The sequence below is a fragment of the Aristolochia californica genome, unplaced genomic scaffold (genome assembly GCF_029961685.1).
Source record: "Aristolochia californica isolate CCGP_79_NKW_82.1479 unplaced genomic scaffold, dmAriCali1.0.hap1 SCAF_9, whole genome shotgun sequence".
Lineage (NCBI taxonomy): Eukaryota > Viridiplantae > Streptophyta > Magnoliopsida > Piperales > Aristolochiaceae > Aristolochia > Aristolochia californica.
Genome location: NW_027182290.1, coordinates 12,063,776 through 12,090,986, shown reverse-complemented (window position 1 = coordinate 12,090,986; position 27,211 = coordinate 12,063,776). Strand labels below are relative to the sequence as shown.

The following is a 27,211-nucleotide window of genomic DNA, read 5'->3' as shown; positions in this document are numbered from 1 at the left end:
AATCAAGGTGATTTGCAGTGCATTCCAGAAATAGAGAGAATTTTGCGTAGGTTAAGGAGAGAAAGTCGGAGGAATTCTGAAGAGAACAATCTTGCTCTTGATTCCCCATTTGATAGCGAATCTGATATAGAGGAGGAGGAAATCATGGCTGGAAATTGAACTTGGAAAGAGCTTGCAGCCCCTGATTTGAATTAACAACCCTTATGCATAACGTTCCCTACTTTAGATGCTACTACTACATTTGAATTAAAATCTAGACTAATACATTTCTTGCTCACTTTTCATGGTCTTGCAGGTGAAGATCCTCGCAAGCATCTAAAGGAGTTTTATGTGGTATGCACCAGTATGAAACCCACGGGGGTGACTGAAGAGAAAATTAAATTACGAGCCTTTCTATTTTCTTTGAAGGATTCGACTAAGGATAGGCTCTATTATCTACTCTCTGGGAGTATTACCACTTGGGACAAGATGAAGAGATTTTTTTTGGATATATATATATATATATATATATATATATATATTTTTTTTTTTTTTTTTTTTTTGTTGAAAAACTTCTGTGAACTTTGCTCATTGATTTATGTATTGAATAGATTGTTGGATTTAGGATCCAATGATAAGGTCCTCGACCAAGATGGTGGGAGAAAGAAGAAGAGGAGAAGAAAAGAGAGGAAGAAGGAAGAGAGGAGAAAAGAGAGAGAGATGGCTAAAGAGATGGAAAGAGAGAGAGTTTGGGAGAGAAGTTTAAGGATGAATTTGAGAGAAGAGGGAAAACTTAATGATCAACCCCATGCCTTGAGCATCTATTTATAGTTGATGAAGGAAGTTTATAATGATTACAATGTCCCTAGGGTTACAAACTCTCAAAATGGAAAGACATAAGTACACATACTTCATCTTCTTTAATTACACCGTTGTGCCATCCTTGAATACCTTTAAATTACATCCTTTACCACCTCCTTGATGTGGGAAAGTTATTTACCTTAATGCCACTTTGAGATGTCTTCCAACATAGATTATTTATTTTTTGAGACAGTCAATTGAATAGATTGTAAAACAACCTTGTATTAAAAATGCAGGGGTTTCTTGTTTGAAAGATGAAATTTCCCCTTTTTTGATGAATGGGTTACATAGATCCATCCACTTGTTGATCAATGCTGATTTTTGTTTTGATGCACCTCTTACCTTGTTGCTGGTATGTGTGTGTTAGATCTCTACATGTTGTTCATGTGGCCATTTTATCCTCACTAGGAGTTGTTTGGTGATGCTCCTGTTCCTTGTCAAGTTGCTCCTGCAGGACTACTAGTTAGGGGTTGAAGTTAGGTGAGCTTTGATCTCTTCTTCTACTATATGCTAATGGAAATGTTCTGGCAGGCTAATTCAGCTCCCTGTAGTTATCATAGATTTTGCTAGAACTTGTGAGATCTTGACTTATGGAGCCTTTTATCTCATAGTGCTTTCAGTGAGTGTGTACATACTAGCCTATTTGTTCTTTAAAAATCACATGTAAAGTGGAAAGAGATTTTTATATCTCTAGTGCTAAGTTGATTCCAATCACTTAATATGTAGTCTGAATTTCATGCCATTGTTGTCTAAAACAACCCGAATAATGTCCCAAAAATACATTATTGGATTGTCATATCCAAAATTTAAGATCAAGTGTTCTAATTTTTTTCTTATTATACAATAGACCAGCATAATTTCCAAGGGGTGAAGGAGCATTAGTTGATGTGTTTGTCTCTTTTACTGCACCACCTAGATGAGTCATGGTAATTTCTTGGGCATGGCTTCTTCATTAGGTACTTTACTGAATTATTCTATTGCTCCAGTTTTATGTAACCTCCAGAACATTAAAATCTCCAAATCTTTGTGGACATTCAGTTGTCATAACCTTGCTTACATGATGTTTTTGTTGTTCTTGACAAGGATAGGAGGATTAATGTAACTTCTCATATTGATCTCATTGTGTATGCAGTGATGATCATCGGGAAAATGCCTTACGTCTATGCAGACAATTATGGTGCTTCTTTTAGATGAGAGTGAGGATGTTCCGAACAAACTCTTACTTAATATATTGTCTGTACTAAGCAAGCAGAAAAGTGTGAGTTCTTGTTCTTGTTTATCTCTCCCTTTGTTTTTTGTTTTTAAATATCTTGTTTCTCTTGACAAGAATGGGAGGATTAATGTAACTTCTCATATTGACCTGATCGTGTATGCAGTGATGATCATCGGGAAAATGCCTTACTTCTATGCAGACAATTATGGTGCTTCTTTTTTTATGAGAGTGAGGATGTTCCAAACAAACTCTTACTTAATATATTGTTTGTACTAGGCCAGGAGAAAAGTGTGAGTTCTTGTTCTTGTTAATCTCTCCCTTTGTTTTTTGTTTTTAAATATCTTGTGACACTGGTCATGGTGCACATTTAAAAATGCAATCCTCATCTAGTCTCACGTTTAAGACAATACTTCTCTCGCAACCTCTTTTTAACGTATTTTATTTTGTGGAATTTGTGATGTTAGGATATTTCTATGGCTGCACAGATGCTTGCAATGAATGTTATACAACATTGTGCAGGAAAATTGGAACCTTGCATAAAGCAGTTTGTTTTGTCATCAATATCTAGAGATACCATTGTGCAGAATGGTCAGCTCAACTACCATGATGTTATTTATGATTTATATGAATCCGCTCTTCACATTCTCTCAGGCATCATTCCATACCTTATGGAAGAATTGTTGGTACCCATTCTAATCTCATACTTGTATCTTTGGTGCATTCAAAGCTATGGCATTTGAAATGGATTTAATCGATCTAACTTGCTCTTTTCGCCTTTAAACTTCTTAAACTCATTTTTCAAGATTATCAATCTGAAATGGTTTTCCTTTTGAATATTCTTATTTGCAGACAGATGAATTAAATGTGCATTTGAAAGCAGTAAAGCTACTTGGTGAACTATTTAGTTTGCCTGGACATGCTATCTCTGAAACTTTTCAGCCTTTATTCTCTGAATTTCTGAAGAAATTGACAGACAAACTTGTCGAAGTTTGTATTTCTGTGATCGAGCATGTGAAAGATTGTATACTTTCCAATCTTTCACGAGTTGAAGCTGCTCACATAATTGGTAGGGAAAGTTTTCTACCCTCTGCACCATGTTTTTGTTGCAGAAAGATGGATCTTGTGGTGTTTATTGATTCTTTATTTTGTACTTTTTTTCCTAGATGGTGTTACAATGTGGGACCCACCCTGAGGACGTGGGATGTCAAGAAGAGTCCTCACCCAAGCTAGCACGAGTTAAGAAGATAAAAAGCACAAGCTGAAATGAGTTAGAAGACTTGAAGATCAAGTGGGACCCACAAAGATACCATGAGCTGGAATCTTATCAATATGAGCTGGAAGATCATGTGGGACCCACAAGGATAAGGCCACGAGCAGGCCTCCTCCCTTATTTCCACATTGTTGAAGAAGAGTTATAGTTCAACTTATATTAGAACTCTATTAGATTGTGTTATCCTTTCATGATAAACTTATCTTAGAGAGTTAGAGTTGGAATGTAATTAGGACATTTAAAGGCTAATTGTATAAGAATTTTATCACTTCCTCTACTATAAATAGAGGTGTTGTAACTTGGAATTAATCAAGTTCTACAATTCTCTCTTGAGTAAATCTCTCTCTCTTTGCTTGCCACACACCTTGTTCCTCTTCTCTTCTTCTCTCTACCCGAGAGCCTTCTTCCCCTTTTCTCCTTTTTCTTTCTCTCTTCCCTTGCTCAGAATATTGGAAAAGGGATCCTAAATTCAACAGATGGATATTTTCCAACTGCCTTATCTGATAGGCTGTTAAACTATGATGAAAATTTTTGAAAGCAAGTTGTGGCCGCAATTTATGATTTAGCTTGTCTCAAGTTGATATCTATTCCAGCTGAGACGTCTAGACTTGTTGCAGAGCGCCTTTGAGACAAATCGGTACTTGATTGTTTTTTCTTATTTTCTATTTGTTAGCTTCAGTAGATAACTCCTTTCCCAACATTTCAGTTGCTTGTCAAAAGGTACACTATGGAGAGTCTAGCTGAACTATATAGCGTCTATTGTTTAAAGTATTCTGATGGATCAGTCAGTTCTAATGACTTTGACTAGATGTCGGGCAAGGTATTGAGATGCCTCTATGACAAAGATTTCAGGTATGTTCTTTGCTTTACTGAATTTACATTGGATTTTATTCTATAGTACTTACTTATTTTTTAACTTTGCCATTGAGGGATGTTGGGTTGAGCCTACTTCCACCCAAAATGACTAACTACTTAGGAGACCTATTGTTCAACCATATAACCCATTAACTTTACTTCCCATTTTTCAATGTAAGACTTTTCCCACTTGATACTCTGCTCACGTCCAAACTTTACAAATAACTGGCTTGAAACGTGGACACAAACCCTCAACGGGGAGCACAAACTTCTACTTCATGTAGCCCATAATATACACTCATACCTCATATGGAACCCACAACACAGAGACAATTTAGGGAACACAAATTGGGCCTCAGCCTGCGCACACAACTTGCTTTGATAATACTATTGGGTGTTAGGATGAGTCTCTGGTTCCATCCCAAAATAACTAGCCACTTATGAGGCATATTACTCAACCATATTAACCATTAAATTTTTTTGTCATTTTTCAATGTGGGAATTTTTCCCACCCAACAAGGGAAATATGGGTCTTGTTTGTGACACCACTTTCAGTCTTATAAACCACAGAGATTTATCTTCTCCCTATTTAACTTCTTTGTGCTCTTATAAACCACAAAGATTTATCATCTCCCCAATTAACTTCTTTGTGATCTTGTAGTAGTTGTGTTTTGTTAGAATATTTTTCTTGGGCTGGTATGATATTGTTTCAAGGCAATCACACCACTTAAAGGACAGAAACAACTAATATCTTTTTAAAATTAGTTTAGTGACTTTTTGTGGATATCTTAGGTAAACTAACAACCAGTAAATTCACAAATAGTAATAGTGAAAATTGATGTTACAAAACATCTTAAGAAAACTAGTCTTCTTTATTGATTCTCAGATTTGTCTTCGATTTTTAGTAAATAATGTGATTGAGGGAATGGATGTTACCGAACATCTTACAAAAACTAGTCTTCTTTATTGAATCTCGGATTTTCTAGTTGTCTTGGATTTTCTGTTTTAATGTTATTAAGGAGAGTTTATTTTGGTTTAGTGTCAAAATTTGAACAAAATTCTGGTTTAAGAAAATGTCCAAAAAGAGATTTAAGTTACAAAGTTGAGTTCTTTTCTATTGTGTTGAAAAAAGTTCTTGTTTCATAATTACTCTATGAATATGATTGTCATTCAATCTGATAAATTTAGTTTTGATTTCAATCTAAATACAAGAATAGATGAAACTGATTTCAATCTATCTACAACAAGTTTTCAAAGTCTATCTACCAAGAATTAATGAAAAGGACATGAAGAATAGTGTGTTCATTCTCCTTAGAGTATGTGATGTTTTGAGCTTTCAGTTGTGTCTTGAGGTTTGTGCCAATCTGGTTTATGAGAAATAAAACCTCTTTTCTTTAGTCCATCTCATGCTTCAGTAGTTAGGTGTTGCCCTCACGTGTGATTTCTTTTACAATTTAAAATGTGATAGCTTGCATTGGAAATTTGGGTTACCAATTTTTTGTGTAGCATTTGTGCCCAGAGAGTTTCTCTTTCTATAAATGGAGTATGTTTTTAAGACATTGTTCTACATTCTACAGATCAAAGACTATAGAAGCTGCTCTTTGTGGTTCTCTGACCCCTACTAGCATTTCAATGAAATATAAAGTTGTTGGAAGATGGGCTCAAGCCCACAATCTCAAAGCTAGAAGCATAAGGATGGCAAAGTGGTTATTTATGGTATGTTCCATAAGGATGACATGAAGATATAAATACATTTATCTTAGTATGTCTTTTCATATATTGAGTTGTAACCCTCACACTGGTGCTCTCATTCATGAGGCATAGCAGGCATAATATCAGTGAGAGTAAATCACTCCTAGCCGCTAAGACATCTCTCCATACTCCAGTCTTAACTTGTTGAATTTATGGAAAACAAAATACTTCATTGACTTCATTAACTTATTATAATCAGAGTACATAAACCTCTATTTACAATAAAGGAAGGTAGTAGAGTCCAATTATATTAAAACCACCTTTGTTTCAATTACACCTAAACTCTAACACTTAAAAATAAGTCCTAGCATAATTAAATAACTCAATATAGATAAAAGACATATATAACTCAAACTAGAACTCTTCTAGGACGTGACCATAATATAAAGATGCCTTTGTGAGTCCTTCTTGATCTTCTAACTTATGTGATAAGGATGACAACTTGTGGTAATCATGGTGAGTCCTACTTCTTATGTGTTTGGGCCCATATTGTGGGCCTTCTTTGGTCGTGTGGTCCATCTTATAATACTCTTAAATATGTGGGCCTTCCTTGGTCATGTGGACTTGGGCCTATCTTCCAACACTACCCCTCAAGCTGGGGGTGAGAGAACAACGTGAACTCCCAACTTGCTACAAATTATGTATAGAATCTTTTTGTATAAAATAACACATCTTTCAATATGCCTTCATCTTCCGACACTCCCCCTCACATTATTACGTCCTTCAATAAGGCCTTGTTGGCATATTATAACTAAGAATAAAAATCACTCCAAGCCGGTAAGACATTGCTCCATACTCCAGTCCAAATGCTAGATGTAGGGCACACTCCGTCTTCTATAGGTAGTGTGTCTATCGGCATTCCTCTAAAGTATCCACCACCGTGTCCCTCCACAGGACAACGACTCTCAAGTGGTAGGAGTAATAAAAGCCATTACAGGGGGGGAAGTGGGTTTATTTATAATTGTGTCCCAATCCGGACACTGACTCTCATGGTATCCCAACCATGATATTTTTGAGAGTTAAATTTATCATGGTGTCCCAATCTGGGCACCGACTCTCATGGTGTCAACTGTGATATTTTTTAGAGTCAAATAAATTATGGTATGAGAAAAGGTACTGAGGCCACCTCTTCTTCAATAATAATGTCCCCAAAGAGACATAATAACTGTAGCTAAATATAACACGACCATCTTCCAACTCATATAACACAAACCAAAATAATAAATCTTGTAGAAGGACCCATGAAATAATCATAATCCAATATAAATACTTTTTCTTAGATGCAGAAGCTTCATCTTTTGTGCATCCCCTTTCTTGAATATTTTGGTCACATAAACTTATCCACAATATATGGAATAAAATACCTCTTTCTTGTACTTTTTCTACTTCTCCCCCTCAAGCTAGGAGGTAATGGCAGTGATCCCAGCTTGAACCAAATATCATAGATGCAGCCATAAGCCCAAATAACATAGATGTATAGATAAGCTCTAAAACCAAGGAGAAGTGAGATATTTTCCTGATATATCAACTCAAAAAGTGATGCAAAACAATTGGCATAAATTCGAATTTTTCAATACAACAGAATACCAGAATGACCTTTGATTCTTCCAATGCGAATATATCTTTAAATATAGATCAAATTGACATGAAACTTTCTCCTTCTGAAACTAGAATTAAATAAATTTCATCCAAGTTTAACTTCACTTCATAAAATATAATTATCAGAAGATAAATAATCTAATAGATTTCTATCTTTATCATCTGGCCGAACTAATTACTGTTTCTCCTTTTTTTCCAAAATGACCATTAACTATTCCAAGATCAATATCTCCTTAAAAAAACATCATACCAAAAATTGGTTAAATAGGTAAGAAAATATACTTACATATCTTTCTTTTGATATATAATTCTCCATATAAAGTCTCTTTCTTGATAGCAAAAAATACCTCGGAAGTTGAAGCTTTCTATTGCTGCTTGAAATTCTTTTTCAATCGAACCTTTGCTGTTTCCAATATTGATTTATCTTTTTAGATAAATCAGATAAAAAATTGGTTGATTAGGTAAATTAATATACTTACAGATAGTTCTTTTGATATATATTTCTCCATATAAAGTCTAGTTCTTGATACCATAAAATACCTCGGAATTTGAAGATTTTTTCTGCTGCTCGAACCATTTTGTAATCTGACCTTTTTCTCATTCAAATATCAATATCTCTCTGTATATAACTCCAATTGGAAAAAATAATTTTTCCTTGGAAAGTAGACTCAAATATATTTCTGTAAATATATAATTTGAAATATGAAAATCTAATTATTGAGTTAAAAAACGCAAATAAAACTACATGTGTAGGAACTGAAAAAAAACAACAAACCTAGACTTAGGGTTTAGGGTTTAGAGAAAAATATCTCATTATCTTTGTTGGTTGAACAAATCAATTCACAGAACCCACACTGATACCATTTTGAATTTATGGAAAAAATAAATACTTCATTAACTTCATTAACTTCATTAACTTATTATAATCAGAGTACATAAAACCTCTATTTATAATAGAGGAAGGTAGTAGAGTCCAATTACAATAAAACTACCTTTGTCCCAATTACACCCAAACTCTAACACTTAAAGATAAGTCCTAGCATAATTAAATAACTCAATATAGATAAAAGATAAACATAACTCAAACTAGCACTCTTCTAGGACGTGACCATAAGATAAAGATGCATTTGTGAGTCTTTCTTGATCTTCCAACTTGTGTGATAAGGATGCCAGCTTGTGGTAATCATGGTGGGTCCTACTTCTTATGTGCTTAGGCCCATCTTGTGGGCCTTCTTTGCTCGTGTGGCCCATCTTATAATACTCTTAGATATGTGGGCCTTCCTTGGTTGTGTGGGCTTGGACCTATCTTCCAATATAACTCATGCTGGATGGAGGGCACAACCCGTCTTCTGTAGGTAGTGTGTCTATCGACATTGCTCTGAAGTGTCCACCTCCACCACCGTGTCCCTCCACAGGACAACGACTCTCAAGTGGTAGAGTAATATATGACATTAATGGGGAAAAGTAACATAAATTTAATAATAAGTTCCTCTGTCATGGTGTCCCAACCTTTGACATTTGATATTTTTTACGGCGTATTAAGTTCCACCGTTCCTCCGTCATGGAATCCCAACCATTGACATTTTTTTATTTTTTTCATGAGGTATTAACTTCCTCCATCATAGAATTCCTACCATTGACATATTTGATATTTTTTTATGGGGTATTAAGTTCCCCCGTCATGGAATTCCAACCGTTGACATTTGATATTTTTTACAGGGAAGTTTCTCCGTCAAGGAATCCCAACAGAAAATATTTTTTATATTTTTGACGGGGACAAATAAATAGTGGTATGAGGCCACCTCTCCTTCAATAATAATGTCTCATCAAAAGAGACACAATAGCAGCTGAAATGGGTTTGGGCCCATATAACACGAACCAAAATAATCCAATGCAAGTATTTGTACCAAATAATATGTTGACCAAGGAATAATCTATCAATTTTTCAAAGTAATAATCCAGCTAGAGAAAAAAATTTATCGAGTCATGCCGAGTCAAATCGTAGACCAATATATCTGAGTCGCAATAGAAATATGTATAAGCTTTAGTCCAGACATGTATACCGAGGCAAAAAATAAGTGGCCCGAGTTAGGTTGACCCGAACCTGAGTTGACCCGGACCAAGTTGACTTGGCCCGAGTTGGTCTAGATTGACTCAGTCATGCTGGTGCTGCTCGACAGCAGTGAGATGGGTCAAAAACCGAGTTGGGTTCGCTGGGTGAACTCAGCCCGGTCCGAGTAGGGTGGAATGGGCGTGGCGAGGCGCTTGATTATGCAAGTTTTCTAACTTAGAAACTTTAATGTTGCTACAATATCTTCTTCCCCATCCGAACAGCAAAAAATCATAGGGAAACTTTCTGAATAACAATCAATCCAGCAGATTAATCAGCAATAGCAGTGGAGAAGAGTTTTTGAAAAATCTTTCTGAGGATATCCAACAGTAGAAGGAAAATTTTCGACTACAGCAGCACTGGCAACAGAACGTCTTCTTCCCCAATGCCAAAGCTGTAATGAACTCTCGATTGAAATAGTCCAGAAATGGCAATAAGATGGCGGAGAGATTGTTAGATTACCAGAGTTGGTGGGGCAGATACTTGTCCAAAAAAGGAAGTAGCAAAAATATAGTCTCGGACGGCAATCGGCAGGAACGCTCAATGACTTCCTTGTCGTGAGAAGTCGTCGTCTTCGGTACCAATCCAGAGAACTGATACAAAGAGATATTCCCAAAGGCTCGACAGATTTAATAAAAAATAGAAATAGAGTCTTCTTCTTCCCCGAAGATCTCTGATTTTTGAATAACATGGCGACAAACCAGCAAGATCAAACTCTTTTTGTCGATGCCTCAGAAAGTTTCAAAACACCGAGACAATGTCGTCTTCTCCAACAATGGCAATAAATCAGCAAGACCAACAGAGGAGATATCTTGCAGAGTAATATCCCGGAGAAGAAGCTTGATTTTTTTATTCACTCGAACAGGCAGAACCTTGAACTTGTGCTTGAAATAGTTTGTCAAGAACTTGGTACCAGCAAGCACAACATTATCCAATAATCAACAACAACAATATATTTGAATACGATTAATGATTCCCATAATCCATTGGCAAGGGATGGCAACGGTAGAACAAAAAAAAACTTTACTTGAAAAATCAAAAGCTATAGTTTGGGGAAGAAACTAACGAGAAAGAAGAAGAAAGAAGAAAACATACGAATGATGAAAGAAAAAAAAATATGGGTCTTTTTTTGGAATAAGAAAAACCATACTACGAGTCCTAAAAATTAAAGCTCTGATACCATGTTGATTTTCAAGACTCCATGGATTTAGCTCATGGAGAAAAAAGGAGTGAGACTCATTCGAAGAAAACTAGAGGAAGAAGAAGTTATGGACTTGATGTCCTAACCCTCCCCTTGAAGCTCTATTTATAGATTAATGAAACTACTGTATTACTATAATACCCCTTAACTTAGATTATAGGGTTTTAACTTTGGAACTTTAACTTAATTACATCAATGCCATCTCTTTGAGATGACTCTTTATTTACCATGTTGTCATCTATATCTCTTGGATGCATGGATCTTCCTTGGTCTTATGGGCTTGAGCCCATCTTCCAACACACTTGGATATGTGGGCCTTCCTTAGTCATGTGGGTTTGGGTGCTATCTTCCAACATCAGTCATGGTATCAAAATCCCTCCTCTGATTGATGAAGAAGATGAAGTCTACCATAAATGGGTCAAAAATGATAACATGATTATTAGTTGGCTTATTAATAGCATAGAAGAGCATGTCGCTAACAATGTGGTCTACTTGGAAACTTTCAAGGATATTTGGGACACATGTGCTAACCTCTATTCCAGTACCGCCTCCTTGCAAAGAGTGTATGATGTTTTCCAAAGTATGCTGGCTACCAAACAAGGAGATAATATTCATGAGTTTCTGGCCCAGTTTCATGGCCTTCTCCAAGAATGGAAAATAACTCAACCATACTCTACCGACATTATTGTTCAAGAAAAACAGTGTGAGGCCCTAGCAGCGGCTATTTGCCTTAACAATATTAAGTCGTATCTAGAGGTGGCTAAGACTCAGCTTCTTAGTTCCTCTGCCCTTCTCTCTTTTGATGACATCAGTGCTACGTTGTTACAAATTTGTGATCCATCTCCTTCTTCTCCGATTGATGCTTCATCAGCTATGTTCTCTGGTAATTGGGGTACATCATCCCCATTTCAGGGACGCGACAAAAATACAAGAGGAGGCCGCTATAGAGGTGGTCGAACAGGTCCGACCCATTCCCGCATTGAGCCTCAATTGTGAACTTACTATGGTGGTCAAAACCACCTTGTGGATTCATGTTGGAAACTCTATGGCAAGCCTAATTGGGCGACAACCAATCCAGCCTTAGTTAATGTTGAGAAAATGGAGGATAAGACTGATTCTCATTCAAGGAAGTTGACTAGTTCTACGAAAGACTATGCTGCAATTCAGAAGCTGAAATCCTTATTGGATCATTCCTCTACTCCACCAGGCCCAACTACTGCCCCTACCATTGCCTCAGTCCTTCCTCTTGGATCATTGACTTCGGGGCTTCCGAACACTTGTCAGGTAACAAACACATGCTTCATTCTCCATGTCTTCCTCATAAATTTGTCACTATTGCTAATGGTTCCCAAACCAAAGTGCTTGGCAAGGGTTCCTCCTCTCTTACCGCGTGTATTCCACTCCAAGATGTGTTATTTGTTCCTCAATTTCTGTTAAATTTTCTCTCCATTAGTCAATTAACCAAATAATTGAATTGTTCTGTCACCTTCTCACCATCTCCGTGTATATTTTAGGATCTAACTACGAAACTGGTAATTGGTGGCGGCCATGAAAAAAGGGGTATATACTATTTTACTCTTCCACCAGTAATTGCTATTTCATCTACTACATCTGAGGCTCAACTGTGGCACAACCGGCTTGGTCATCCATCTACCTTATCACTTCGTTCTTTAGTTCCATCTCGTAAATATTTGTCTAATTTCAATTGCGATGCATGTCAATTAAGTAAGCATGTTAGGAGTATATATTATCCTCGTCTTACAACTACTAGTACTGCTCTATTTGGATTAATACATTCTGATGTATGGGCCCATTTAAAGGTCTCTAACATTTCTCAGGTTCAATATTTTGTTAATTTTGTGGACGGTTTTACCCGAGTGACTTGGTTGTTTTTGTTTAAACAACGATAAAAAATTCTTTCTATTTTTAAAAACTTTCATGCAATGGTTCTAATGCAATTTGGAAAAAAAAAATCAAATCCTTAGATCCGATAATGCTAAGGAATATTTGTCTAATGAGTTTAAATCATTTTGTGAGGGTAATGGGCTTCTTCATCAAACATCATGTGACTATACCCCTCAACAAAATGGTGTTGCAGAAAGAAAGAATCGTCACCTCCTTGAAGTTGCTCGGGGTCTCCTCTACTCCATGAAGGTACCCTACTTTTGTTGGCCTCATGCTATCCTTACAACATGCTTTCTCATCAATAGGTTACCTTCATCAGTACTTAGAAATCAAACTCCGTATTCTATTTTGTTTCATGGTGAAGATTTGTTTTCTCTTCCTCTTAAAGTATTTGGTTGCACATATTTTGTTCATGATACTTCACCACTTAAAAGTAAACTTGATCCTCAGTCTCTGAGGTATATTTTTTGGGGGTATTCTTGAACTCAGAAAGGATATATTTGTTATAATCCTACATTTAAGAGGTTGATGGTATCTTGGGATGTGACTTTCTTTGAAGGCACTTCCTCACATCCTTCTATTCCTCACATGAGGCTCCTTCAGGGTTTACATTTCCTCCTACCACTCCATGCCTGCTTGAGCCGTTTAATGAAGATATTACTCAACCCCGTGAAGCATTCGTTGTCCCCTCACCTGTGGAGTTGTCTAATCCACATGAGGTAAGTCTTTCTCCTCCTCCTATGTTTGGGCCTGAATTTGATACTCGGCCTATTGCATTACGAAAGGAAACCCGTTCTTACACTATGTCTCATCCAATTACCAATTTTATGTCTTCTCATCGCTTATCTTCTGAGTGTGTTCAGTTTCTTGCTTCTCTTTCGTCTGTTTCCATACCACAATCCTATCAGAAGGCCCTGAAGCATCCAGGATGGAAGGCGGCTATGGATGATGAAATGCATTCATTACATGAAAATCAAACATAGACATTGGCATCTCTCCCAAAAGGGAAAGACCGGTTGGTTGCATATGGTTTTTTTTTTTATGAAACACAACCTAGATGGGTTAGTTGCTTGCCTTGTTGCAAAAGGTTATACTCAGTGCTATAGGATAGATTATGAAGAGACTTTCTCTCTAGTTGCAAAACTGAACTCGGTACGTATCATCATCTCAATTGCTGCTAACTCATCCTAGCCAGTATATCAGTTCGATGTAAAAAATACATTTTTAAATGGTGATATACGCAAATAAATTTATATGGTTCAACCACCAAGATATGTGGTTGAGGGGGAGTCCGTATGTCGATTAAAGAAAAGTTTATATGGGCTTAAACAGTCCCCTTGGGCCTGGTTTAATAAATTCAGTCAAACGCTTCTACGATTTGGCTTTCATAGGTGCTCGGTCGATCACTCAGTATATGTTAAAGATACTATCAAAGGGAAGAAATTATTGGTCGTGTATGTTAATGATATTATCTTGACTAGGAATGATGCTCATAGTATACAAGAAGTGAAGAATATGATATGTCAAGAGTTCAAGACTAAAGATTTGGGTAAGCTCAAATATTTTCTGCGTATAGAAGTCCTTCAGTCAAACCATGGAATAGTATTTTCTCAAAGAAAATATGTCTTGGATCTTCTTGAAGAAACATAAATGAAGGGCTATAGACCTGTTGATACACCTATGGATGTGAATGCCACAATTAGAGAAGATGTTGACATTGGAAAATATCAAAGACTTGTGGGAAAATTGATCTATCTTGCGGTAACTAGGCCAAATATATCATATGTTGTGAGCATGGTAAGTCAATTCATGCCCAAACCACAAATTACTCATTGGCAAGAGTTGGAGAGAATACTAAGATACTTAAAAGGTGCTTCAGGAAGGGATTGCTATATAAACAACATGGTCACTTCAATATAGAAGGCTTCTCGGATGCAGATTGGGTTGGATCACCCGATGATAGAAAATCTATGTCAGGGTATTGTACCCTTGTTGGGGGGAACTTGGTCACATGGAAAAGCAAAAAGCAAAACGTGGTTGCAAGATCTAGTGCTGAAGCAGAATACCGAGCTATGTCCCATACTGTAAGTAAACTTTTATGGATAATGAATCTTCTTACCGAATTGGGAATTTATAAAGGAGGCTCTATGGGCCTACATTGTGATAATCAAGCAGCTATTCACATTACGTCAAATCCAGTCTTCCATGAAAGAACTAAATATATTGAAGTGGATTGTCATTTTATACGGGAAAAGTTTCAAGCAAGAATAATTTCTCATAAGTATGTTTCATCTCAAGAGCAATTAGTTGATCTCCTCACCAAACCGGTTACATCTAAAATTCTATCTTATATAGGTGGCAAGCTAGGTATTTATGATGTATTTTCTCCTCCAACTTGAGGGGGAGTGTTGGAAGATGGGTTCAAGCCCACAAGCTCAAGGCAAGAAGCCCACACGTCAAAGGAGTGGCAAAGTGGTTATTTATAGTATGTTCCATAAGGATGGCATGAAGATGTAAATACATTGTCTTAGTCTGTCTTTTAATCTATTAAGTTGTAACCCTAAGGGTTTTTTAACACTATAAATAAGAGCATTGGCTAAGAGGTAAGGCATTCAAGCCTTTTCCTCTCTTAGAGAAATCTTCCAGCCACCCTCTCTTCTCCCTTGACGCATTCTCTCCTTCCCTTAATCCAAACTCTCCTCTCTAACGTCCTTTTCCTTTCTCCCTCTTCTCTCGATTTTCTCCTTCTTCTTCCACGTTAACCTAGAGTCATTCCCATGGGGTCCTAACTTCTACAAAATTGAAACAATGCGTGATTGCTTTCTTTGTATTGGAAAAGGTTGACATTAAAGCCCTAAAGAAGTTTTTGGTGTAGAAGCAAAGGTTTGTTTAAAATGCTTGATTTTAACATCTTGCATTTCTTATTAGATTTTTTGTTATTTCCTTGTTGTGTCTAGTACTTGATAGAATATGTACCAATTGCAAGGCATTTCCTCTTGGATTGCAGGTTACAGCAAGAAATGTAGAAGTATCTTTCTCTTAGACAGATGTACTAGGTGGTTGACCATAAACTGAAATCTGAGGCTAAGATTGATTGTCATGTGCACAAGTGATTCCAACTTGTTCAAAACTACAGGATGGTGATGGTTTGGAGCTCAAAAAAAGAATCTCGAGATGTTTCCTACCATGTCTTGTTGGTTTATTGATCCTTCAAAGGTTGAGGAGAGCTTTCAGACACTTAATCAGTAGAAGGACAAACAATTGGAGGAGTTTGACCTTTCTATTGGATAACACTAGTTTACAACAAGCACTTACATATTGAGTACTTAGTTGTTAACCTTTATAACTCTTCACAAGGAGGAACTTGTTTAATTTGCATTTGATATTTTCCTAATTTGAAAAAGTTTGATGCTTTCCACATGTGCAGATGACATATGGAAGATATTGGGTGATAAACACCCATTATATAATTTTCTTAATTCTCTTTCAATCAAGTGTTCTTATTTACTTTTCAACAAATAATATGTCAAGGAAATCCTTGTTGAGGCTGCTGCACAAAAATCTACTGGAAACTTTAAAGTGGTTAAGTCATGCATGAATCTGCTAGTGGTAAGACCTTGGTTACCTTTTTTGATGTTCCACTATATTAGGTCCACTTCACTAGAAGTTGTCTTTTATTTATATTAAACTACATTTGTATTTTACATGTGCCCTTCAATTTTGAGAAGAGTTTCTGAGCCATATTTCAGAAGTTATTAGAAGCTGGTCTTGCAACTTTATATTACATCAATTCTATGCTACGTAATTGTAGATTTTGTGTCGTTCTTCCCAAAATGACTAGCCAAAGTTAGCAGATCTCTTCCCATCTAATAAATATAGAATTTTTCCAAGCCAAAACCTATGTGGGATTATTCTCCCACACACAATAACATACTCTCGATCAACTAGCCTGAGACATGGAGCACAAGTATAGATTGTGAACTTCTTACCCACTAATAAATTGTTATTTTATAATTAAATTTTTTTAATCTATAAATAACGGAAAGAAAGCTGATCATATGTAACTGGTATTAGTGGGAATAGTCCCACACGGAGAAAAAGAAAAAATCTATGGTAATTAGTTGGGAAATGATCTTTTGACTTGGGTAGTAAATTTGGGATGGACCTCAAACATTAACAACTAGAATAAAAATCTTTTTGCTTCACGATAATAATTAATTTACTTCATATCTTCAGAGCCTTGGGCTTTATTTATTTTTATTTTTAACTTTTGTTTTGGCAGATTCTTGCAATTTATTTGTCATTGTTTCTTATGGGAGCTGAAGAGGAACTAGTTCAACTTCTTAAAGAGGAAAATGACATAATTAAGGAAGGTATTTTACATGTTCTGGCGAAGGCTGGTGGCACGATAAGGGAACAACTGTCTACAACCTCTAGGTGCACTATGGAACAATTACTTTTATAAATTGATATCTATTTTTTCCAATGTGAAATCCCTGCAGAAATGAAATTTATTTTTGGTGTGATTTTTGGGCATTTACGAATATTTGACTGCAGTTCGGTAGATCTTCTACTGGAAAGGTTATGCTTGGAAGGAAGCAGGAAGCAAGCCAACTATTCTGTGCAAGCCTTAGCAGCTATAACAAGAGATGATGACCTTAAGTCACTCTCGATTCTTTACAAGGTTTACTTGATTTTTTTTTAGAAACAAGCTTATTGCTTCTATTAGCCTTGTTTCAGGCATATTACTGAAGATCTTGTTTTGGCACTGACCATTTTCACGAATGCTCTTTTTGAAATTACAGAGAATCGTAGATATGCTTGAGAAGCAATCACATTTGCCGGCCAAACTTCAGTCTCTGGGTTGCATAGCCCAGACTGCAATGCCGGTGTTTGAAACTAGGGAGGACGAAATTGTTATGAAAACCAAAATTTTGGAGTGCAGTAATGTATGTTAACTGAGAAGACTGTGGTATGGCCCATGACCTTTTTATGGACGTAAATTGCTACTGTTTCAGAAGGCAGAGGATGTTAGCAGGACCTCTTGGGATGACCCAAGTGAGCTCTGTTTGTTGAAGGTCAGTAATGATCCGTTTGGTTACATTAAGGATAATTAGCCAGTCATTTATAAATCTGCATTTCATCATAGTGATTTACTGTGTTCCCTCATTAATTTGTGCAAATTTTTTTTTTTTTTTTGGCTGCAAACTTATGGCATTAAAGCCCTTGTGAAGAGCTTCTTGCAAGTGAAAGATGCACCTCTACGTCAGGGAATAGAAAAGCTTTTGGAGATTATAAGGAACATACTTTCTTTTGGTGAGATTTCGGAAGAAATCAAATCAAGGTAAGAACCTACTTCGTGGAATTGATTTCTTTGTTAGTAGTTAATGCCTTCATTTTTGGAAGGACTCGAGTACAAATTATTCCTTCTCTTGGAAACTATTTGAGTCTCTGTTGCTGTTTCTCTGTCTGCAGTAATGCAGATAAGGCTCATCTGAGACTTTGTTTGGCTAAAGCGATTCTGCATTTGTCGAAGTACTGGGATCAGAAAATACCTGTTGATGTCTTTCATTTGACACCAAGAACATCACAGGTTAAGTATTGTTTCCTTCAAAATATTTGTGAAAATATTTGACTTGCAGTAGCTTTTACAGTAGTTTGCATATCTGTCATTTCATATATGTGATAAATATTAAGATTTAAGTTGCTTTTGAGTAGTATATTTATTGCATTCAGTTCCTCTTGCAGGATTCCTACCCCCAGGTTAGGAAACTATTTCTCAACAAAATCCACCAACATATAAAGGAGAGGCTTCTGGATGCGAAGTATGCCTGTGCTTTCTTATTTAACATCATTGAAGCCCAACCACCTGAATTTAAAGAGGTAGGGTACTATCATTTTCACAGTTCACATAAACTTAGTCACTAAAATTTCTTCCAATAATGATGCATATTATGGTTTAACAGACTTCATCTTTTCTTTTCTTTTTTGGAAATTGTCATTTGGTGGGTCGGTAGCTTCCTCATGTTTACTAATGTATTTAACCACTTTTGTATTGGCGGACAAGCATAACTGGATTGAAATTATCCAAATGTGTCAACAACTGAAGCCAAGCCAAGTTCCAACAAACTGTGATGGGATCTCCACATTGGTGTACCCAGAGAGTATTCTTTCATATTTGGTCCATGCTCTTGCACATCATCCATCATGTCCTAATATTGATGAATGCAAGGAAGTTTGGGCATTTGAACCAATTTACAGGTACAGTTTGTTCTTTATTTTATTTTTTATGGGAATGTGCGAATGTTCTTTATTATTATTACTATTATTATTTTATTATTTTAAATTGATTATTCCCGCTATTATCACTATTATCATTAGTATTGTTAAAGTTGGCTGGTTCCTCCAAAAAGACTAGCTGAGCTTAGGTGACCTCTTCCCAACTAATAAGGATAGGATATTCTCTAGATGGAGCCAATGTAGGACTACTCTCCTACACACAACAACTGTCCTCAATTTTTAGGCTGAATGTAATTCTCTCTCTCTCTCTCTCTTTCTCCTCCCTCTCTCTTTGGTTCTCTGATTTTAGTGTCTTAGGTTTCTGAAGCCATTGAAATATCTTCTTTCTTATTTAGTCCTCATTTTAATGTTGCAACCAAACATGTCATGTGCTGCAATTTTACTTATTGAAAAGCAAAAGTTTTTTAGGAGTATGTTAAAACATATTTGTAAGTATAAGGTCTATCTGTGTACTTTTCTTGAAGAATTGAAGGATGTTTTCCCTTCTCGTTATGTTGACCTGACAATTTGAAAGTTAAGTCCATCTCTTTTGTTACTAAATTTCTCCATATTTTCAAGGCAATTGCACCTGTTCCTTACGGCCATGTTGCATGGTTATGAAGAGGGGAAATCTGGGTTTAGTCCCAACAAAGAGACCCTTCATGCAGTCGTCTCTATATTTCATATTATCAAGAGTTCTGAAGATTATGCTGATGGGAAGAGTACGAAAATGTTGCATGCAATTTGTGACTTAGGGCTGTCAATCACAAAACTTCGAATCTGTAAGAAGGATGATTTTACTGATTATACAATAACTTTTCCATTACCTTCAGCACTTTATAAACCATTGGAGAGGAAAGAAGGTGACAACTCTGAGGTGAGCCTTTTCTGCATAATGAAATGTTCAGTCAATAAAAAATTAATATATGACTTCATTTTGTGAGAAAATCAGTTCAAGGGTATTTTGGTCATTTTTCATGTTCGGTTATTTTATGTTGCTGTACTCTTATTCTGTTTTAATATAGTCTATGTACACATTTTAATATTCATAGGAAGTGTAGAATGGGAGGTATAAGGGAATAAATGATTTTATGTATAGAGGGGTATTTTTGTAAAGTTATCTTGGACTATCTTATAGTTGGTTTTTGTTGAAAAACAAGTACCTTATCCTTATTTATATTTCTTGATGTAATCTTGTTCTACATGTCAAACTATGTCTATGGACCAAATGTCATGTAAAGAGGACACATAGAATAGGAGATATAGAGAATAAGGGTTTTCACTTAAAGTAAGGGTATTCTTGTAAATTGTACTCAACACTGATTATAAATAGAGGTGATGTGCATGTCCCCCAATGCAGTCACTTTCTCAAATATTTCCTCTATACTTTCTCTCCCTCTCATTCTCTCTCTTCAAACCTCTTTCTTCTTAACTTTTTCAGTTCTCTTTAGTATCATCGAAGATCATGGATCAAATAAATTATCAAGACATTTTGCATTCAATGATGAAAAAAAAAAGTAAACCATTTTGCATTCTCTAGTTTGATTTTTTTAAAGGTTTCTTAAATTCTTAAATTTTTTATTGACTGTTAACAAATAAAAATCCCACATTTATTCTGGATTTAGAAGATTTTGGACTTATAAATTGGGAAGTGTTTTATTGGCTAGTCATTTTGGTATGAAGCAAACCTAGTTTATCGTGGTCAGTGGTGGGTGTATTGCTGATATGTATAGAATTTTGCCCTAGAGGATACAGTTGATATGGTCAATAACTGATGCACCCACCCTGCTCATGTTATTTTAAATAGTTCAACATGGAGGTTCCCAGCTTAATCTCTTTCTGTTTTTTACCCTCTTTATGTGCTCCAAGATTCAAACTCTCTTGGCTGTGTGTTTTGTTGGGTTCCAACATGAGTGGCGCTGTCTGAAGGTAAAAGTGCTACATTCCCTATCAGTGGTCCATTTTTTTTATTTTTGTGGTCCATTTCTCTGTATCCAATAGGCATGAACATCAGATAAGGCGATGGTTGGTAGAAGTCCAACATTGGCTGTGGATTGAATGATTTTGGAATTATAAGCTTGGAGCAGGCCTTTTAGTTTGCTAGTCATCTGAGTATGGAATCAGCCCCACTTATCAATGGCAATGTTAACTCCTTGCAAAGTTAATGGCTGGGTCAATTCCTAAAGGGACAATTCATTCGTTGAGCATTAGAATTTGGTAAGTAGGGTTTAAACAATGTCTTTGTCTTAATGCCTATGATAATCTCTCTGTACGTGTGTTAGAGCTATGAATCTTAAATGTTGTGAGGAGGCCTTCCTAAATGTTTGATCTGCTAATGTGCTCCTTTTTAGTGTCATTTTTTGTACCTGCCTTTGCTTGTTGTTCAGGGTGTTTCAATTCAATCATCGTTAGCTGATGATAGTGTGATGACTCATTTTGAATCGTTTAAGCTGGAAGATAAGGTAATTGTATGCGCTGAAACTATTGGGTAACTGTCAAATGTTGAGATTAAATTTTAAATAGCTGTTTTATATATCTTTCTTCTAGGAAAATAATAGGTTCCTTTTGCCATTCATTGCCAGTTTGGGGCTGGTGTTGTGAAGGATGAAAAAGATCTAGAAGATGGTCATGGGGATGGTCCTGAAATGCCTATCGGAAGACTGATGGAAAATTTAAAAATCCAGGGAGAAAAAAAGAGAGGAAAAAGACGGAAATCATCAGTTGAAGGAAGTGCTCCAGAAAATGATTATTATATTTTGGGGCTGGTAAGGGAAATAAATCTGGACAGCCTTGATAGGGATGATGAGTTTGTGAATGATCGTGAACATACACTAGGCAAAAAAGCAGCAGATAAGGATACAAATCCTTTGTCCTCGGAAAGTAAAAAGAGAAACAATTATAGAGATGTCTGCATCAGCATCTAAGCGGAAGAGATCATTCATTGAAGAGGTTGCTCCAAATTTCAGTATCTCAATGAACTCTTCGAAGGGTAAACACAACTTCAGCTAGTCCTGATGGTGGTAAAAGACCTTCAAAATCTATGACAGCAGACCCAGGACCGGCTGAATCAGGTTTGGTTTTGTCATGCTTACCTCCCATTAAAACTTTCTTATCAAGGGGGAAATGGAAAGATAAACTGTGGAGTTCAAATGACCCTGGACATGTAGATTCAGAACCTGTCAACCATGATGATGTGGTGAGCATTTTCATAAATTACATCTCAGTAAGATAAATGCCTTGGAAAACTAATTGTTTGAAGTTTTGGACTAGATTCAATGTTGATACTGGACAAACGTTTGCAGGGGCCACTTCTGTCAGAAGATGATGATAAGAAATCCAAAAGCTCATCAAAATCCGTTAAAAACGTAAGAGAAAAACCATTGCACGATTAGTGAAGGTGATCTCCTCATCATTCCTCTGCATGATTAGACAATTTAAGCCTTTCATTGTCATATTGTCCATGCAGAGTTTACCTATCATTTTAGGAATCTCTCATGCATTCCCACCATGGTTTACTGATTTGCAATCGTGAACCAACTCGGGTCCCAGATTTCCAACTCCGCCCACTGGGGTCAGCAGTCCCTATTGTAGGAGGGTCGAGTTTGACCCTGGACATGACCCGACCCACCTTGTCCCGGTTTGGAGTCAACCAGGCCAAGTCGTGGTTTGATTCGACAAGGTCAGTAAACCTTGATCCAAACTAGATTTCATGACACTGAATTGAAAATTTGATCGAGTGATTCATGTGACTGCACTTCTGTAAACTTTCAATTCTTCATATTTTAAAAGCATAAATGAGCTTATATGTTTTTTTATGGTTGTACAACTCAATGTGAGATATGTTCTGCTGGTTCATAGAAGAAAAATATAGAAGAGTTTCTAAAATACAAACTTAGAATACTTTTGGTTGTTTTCTGCTGTAGAATATATATACTTTTTAAGTAAACTATTCTACAGCACAAAAGAGCCTAAATAGTTCAAGTTGTCTTTCGGGACTTTGAAGTTGATGCAGATCTGATTTCTTGATAAGGTTTTGAGGCTAGATATGGAGTTTCAAAATTTTCAAAACATTTGGGTCTTCTAAAGGCTTTATAAAAAAATGTTTCTAAATACAGATTTAAAATTCTTTGGCTAGATTTGTGCTTTACAATAGTTGAAGCTGTCTTTAAGGAGCTTGAACTGTACGCACAACTGTTTTCTGTGTAAAGTTTTAGAAGTTAGATATGGATTTTCTTTTGTTCTCTTTCTTAAAATGTTTTATTTTGCCATGTGATTTGTTGAAAATTTTGATTTGTCTAGCAGTGATGGAACTCTCATTCTTTAACTCATACACGGCTCCATGCTGCATGAAGTTTTTAGTATGCCTGTGTAAATGTTTAGGATATTATTTGCAATCTTTCGAGGTTTAAGTGTTGTGCTCTTTAGAATATTTGCTTTAATCACTATTTCTTTATTAATTATTTCTCTTGCAGTGTTCTTCAGAGAAAGATTGAAAACAAGATGCAGAGTTGGTTGGTTGCAGAGTTAAAGTTTGGTAGCCTATAGATAAGCAGTGAGTGTTTTTTGCTGGTTCTACTATAGTCTAAAAAACTTCTTGTTATGGAGTATAAATTACTGGTTTGGATGAATGATCGGTGTGAATCTGCAAATTGGTCTATGATTTGTGTGCATGTGAGGACATGAGAGCTGACCTCGATTTGAGTGACTTTAAGAGTGGCCTATGTGATACTAACTTTACCATAGACTCCTAAATCTCTATCAACTGAGGAGATACCTGTGGCCACTCAAAGATACAGTATGATGATGGAGATGTAGAAGTACTCCAGTTAGAGGAGTGATGGGAAGTTGTCAGTAATGGTTTAAGGTCTAAAAAGCTCATCTTTCTACATTAGCTTCCTAGAGGAACATTATTTTCCATCTTGCTTTATGAGTATGCCACAAAACTCTATGAGCCTGATAATGTGTTTGATATGTCTTTTCCAGAGGCTCAAATCATCAAATGCACTGTTGCCTAAAGGACTCTTTGCCTGGAAGCATAGTGAATTTCTGAGTTCTGCTACCTCTTTCTTTTTACTTCAACCTTGTAAAGATTTGTGAAAAAATTTAAGAGTTGTAGGGATTGATATTGTGTGATGTCTGCCTATTTTGTCAAAATAGGTTCACTAGGATCTGGAATTGGAGAAAATCAAAGCTTATTACCTAGAAAGAGGCTTCTTAATTCCGGCTAGTCAATTTTAGGAAAGTCCTGGACCGACTTTTAACATGGTATAAGAGCATGTACCTGAATGTGGAACTCAACCCATAACTGAGACATACATGAGCTATAAAGAGATCCTGCACATGAGGAGTATCCATGTAATCTCAAATGAATCGCAGATTCCAAAATCTTGTTTTTATTAGTCAGGAAGAGACCTCCTAACTTTGGTTAGTTATTTTGGGTTGGACCTGGATCCCACTTTAAGATGTGGATTATATAAGAAGAAAAAGAGATGCAAAAAGGGGTCTGAACCTTATTTTTGCGTCAGTGATCTGAGGCAGTTCATTGCTGTACTAATTTATCCATTCTTCTAATCCCCTAAAACCTGTCTTAATTCTGATATGTTCTTCTTTCTATGATTTTGTTTTCATCTTTTCTGATGTGTGGAAGTCAACTTATCCATATAGGAATTACATGATTGTTGCTCAAATCAGTGGGACGAGTTTGATATGAAATATATGGGCAGTAGCTGAGGTTGGCAAATGATAGTAGGTCGGTCAACTTGGCCAGTTGACCTGGCCAGGTTTAACCAAGTAAATCTTACTTGGTCTACAGAGCACTCGTTTAAATCGTGCTATTGATTGATAAGATCATGTCATTGGATTTCTAATTATTTGTGTCCACTCTATTGGCCTATTGAACTGTAATAGTTTTGATATCCTAAACGTTATCTAACATGCAGTCATTTGTTGTTAATGTTTCAGGTCATCAGGGCAGAAGAAAAATCAGAGAGATGGTATCTCAAGAAGGAAAAGTAGTTCAAGTAAACAAATCTTTTGATGCTGTTTATAAACACTTGTTCCTGTTTCAAGAATTTTCTTAGGGTTGTCATGTTTGCATGTTTCTAGGTTTAGAAGGAAATCAATTCCAAGGGAAAGTATGGATGATGATGAGGGAACTTAGGGTACTAATTCAGGTGCTGACAACAGTGCAGGTGGGAGCAGAGATACCTCTGAGATATCAAACTCGCATCATCCTTCTGGTTCAGAAGTTGATGAGTCGGGTAAGCTATTCCTGTTGGCTTTGGCCTTAACATGGAGGCCCTGTTAGTGCACTCTGTAAGTGAAATGGTATTTCACTTACACTAGGTAAAGTGCACAAAATTTTGATAGTGCCCTATATACGTTTGGAGTGAAAGTGAATTCACTAGGGTATTAACTCTCACTCCATTTAGGGGGGTTATAAATAATTAAATTCTTATTGACAGTAAACTAAAGTTATAATTGATGTGACTGAAATTTAACCAACTTATTTGGAAAAATTCTTTAAGATTTTCATTTGAACCTTTTATTTGTGGCAATATACAAATTTATGTTTTTTTCAAAAACCATGAGAAGATAGAATTCATTGAGATATCACCTGACAATAAGTGTTCCTCGAGGATCCCTAGCTTCAGCAATTCCATTAGCCATCTAGAAACATGAGACCATGATATAGCCAAGGTTTTGCAAATGTCCCATTTAATTGAGTAAATGTTTACTATAACTTTTGGAAGTGTATGTATTATCTATTACTGACTTGTACAGGAAAAAAAGTTTTATTGAAATGTATCTGTTCTGTGTGCATGAAGTTTCCTAAAGATTTACTGTAAAATTTAGGAAAACTTTCAAAAGATTTTAAAATTTTTGGAAAAAAATCACTTTGTTTTGCAAATGAATATTCAAGAAAATATGTTGCCTACCCGGAGAAAGATTTCAGGTAGCCATGGATGTCTTCTTGCTTGTTGCCTTTTCATAGTTTCAATGGGACACCTGACCCTTCTGATTTACTTGCTCTATTCTTTCCAGAAATAAAAGTTGAATAATACTATATTATGTTGATATATCCTGATGTTTGTCATTCTGGTTTCTATTAAGGTTGCATGCTGCATGTGTGTGCATTTGTATCTTTCTCTATTATCATGTACTCAGCTACTTGCATGGTCTTTTCTTATTCTTCATTACTATGACACAGTGAACTGTCTTTGAAACTGATTTATAAAATTCACTTTCAGGTCAATGTTTTGATCCATCTAACGGGCTACAGGTGAAAATTTCACTGCAATGACACGCTAAATTCTTCTGGTCTTACTGTTGGTTTTTGCAATTTTATTCCACTTCATTTTTTTTCTTATTTAATCTTTTCTGGGATGGTGTTTCATGCTTATTTTCACTTTTAAAGCAGGTAAATTCAATAGTTAGATTCAAATCAGACTCTACGGAGCTGATTAAATGCTTATTATCCTCAAATGTTGATGGTGCATCGACCCATCCAGAGGACATTCTCAAGTCTAGATTGCATCGTCTAGAGTTAGATGTAGCTGAACCGAAAGACAAACTTTTGAATGAAGAGCCTGTTAAAAAGCTAACTGGTAGATCTTTTCCATCACATGAAGAACTCTTGGTGGAGCAGGATGCTGAACTTTCTGGGGTGTATGTACAAAATGTACATTTTGGGAGTGTCTTCAGATATTTTAGAAGAGGCTTTGGATGAAAGCAATGGTAAGATTAAACTTCTGAAACAAAAGATATAGATAGCCTTGAGCAGCAGTTAAAGCATGAAGACGATTCTAGAGGATTCCTGACTCTTAAACTTGAGTCTGCATTGCATGAGATTGAGTATTGAGGGACTCTGAAGTTGAGTGCATATCCAGATGCAATGATTTGAAGTCAGAAAATCATGTTCTGGAAGCAGAATTACAGAGTACCACAGATGAGAACTCTCACCTCACTCAGAAACTTGCTGAATGTGAAGGAGTTATCTCAGAACGCAGAAGTTACAAAAGCAATTATCATGTCTGCACTGATGAAAAAGATAAGCTTGAAAAGACGTTGCAACAAAGAAGCTTAGAGAGAAGTTGTCTTCAGAATGAGTTGACCGTTGTGTATGGAGAACTGAAGATGTTGAAAGCTAAATAGGATGAGCAGTCATCTGTGGAAGATTATTTGGAG

General features: G+C 36.2%; 1 pseudogene; it reads left to right on the top strand.

Moving 5' to 3' along the window:
* Positions 1 to 345: 345 nt before the first annotated feature.
* Positions 346 to 26,329, top strand: LOC137940643 (sister chromatid cohesion protein PDS5 homolog A-like; annotated as a pseudogene).
* The last annotated feature ends 882 nt before the right edge of the window (positions 26,330 to 27,211 follow it).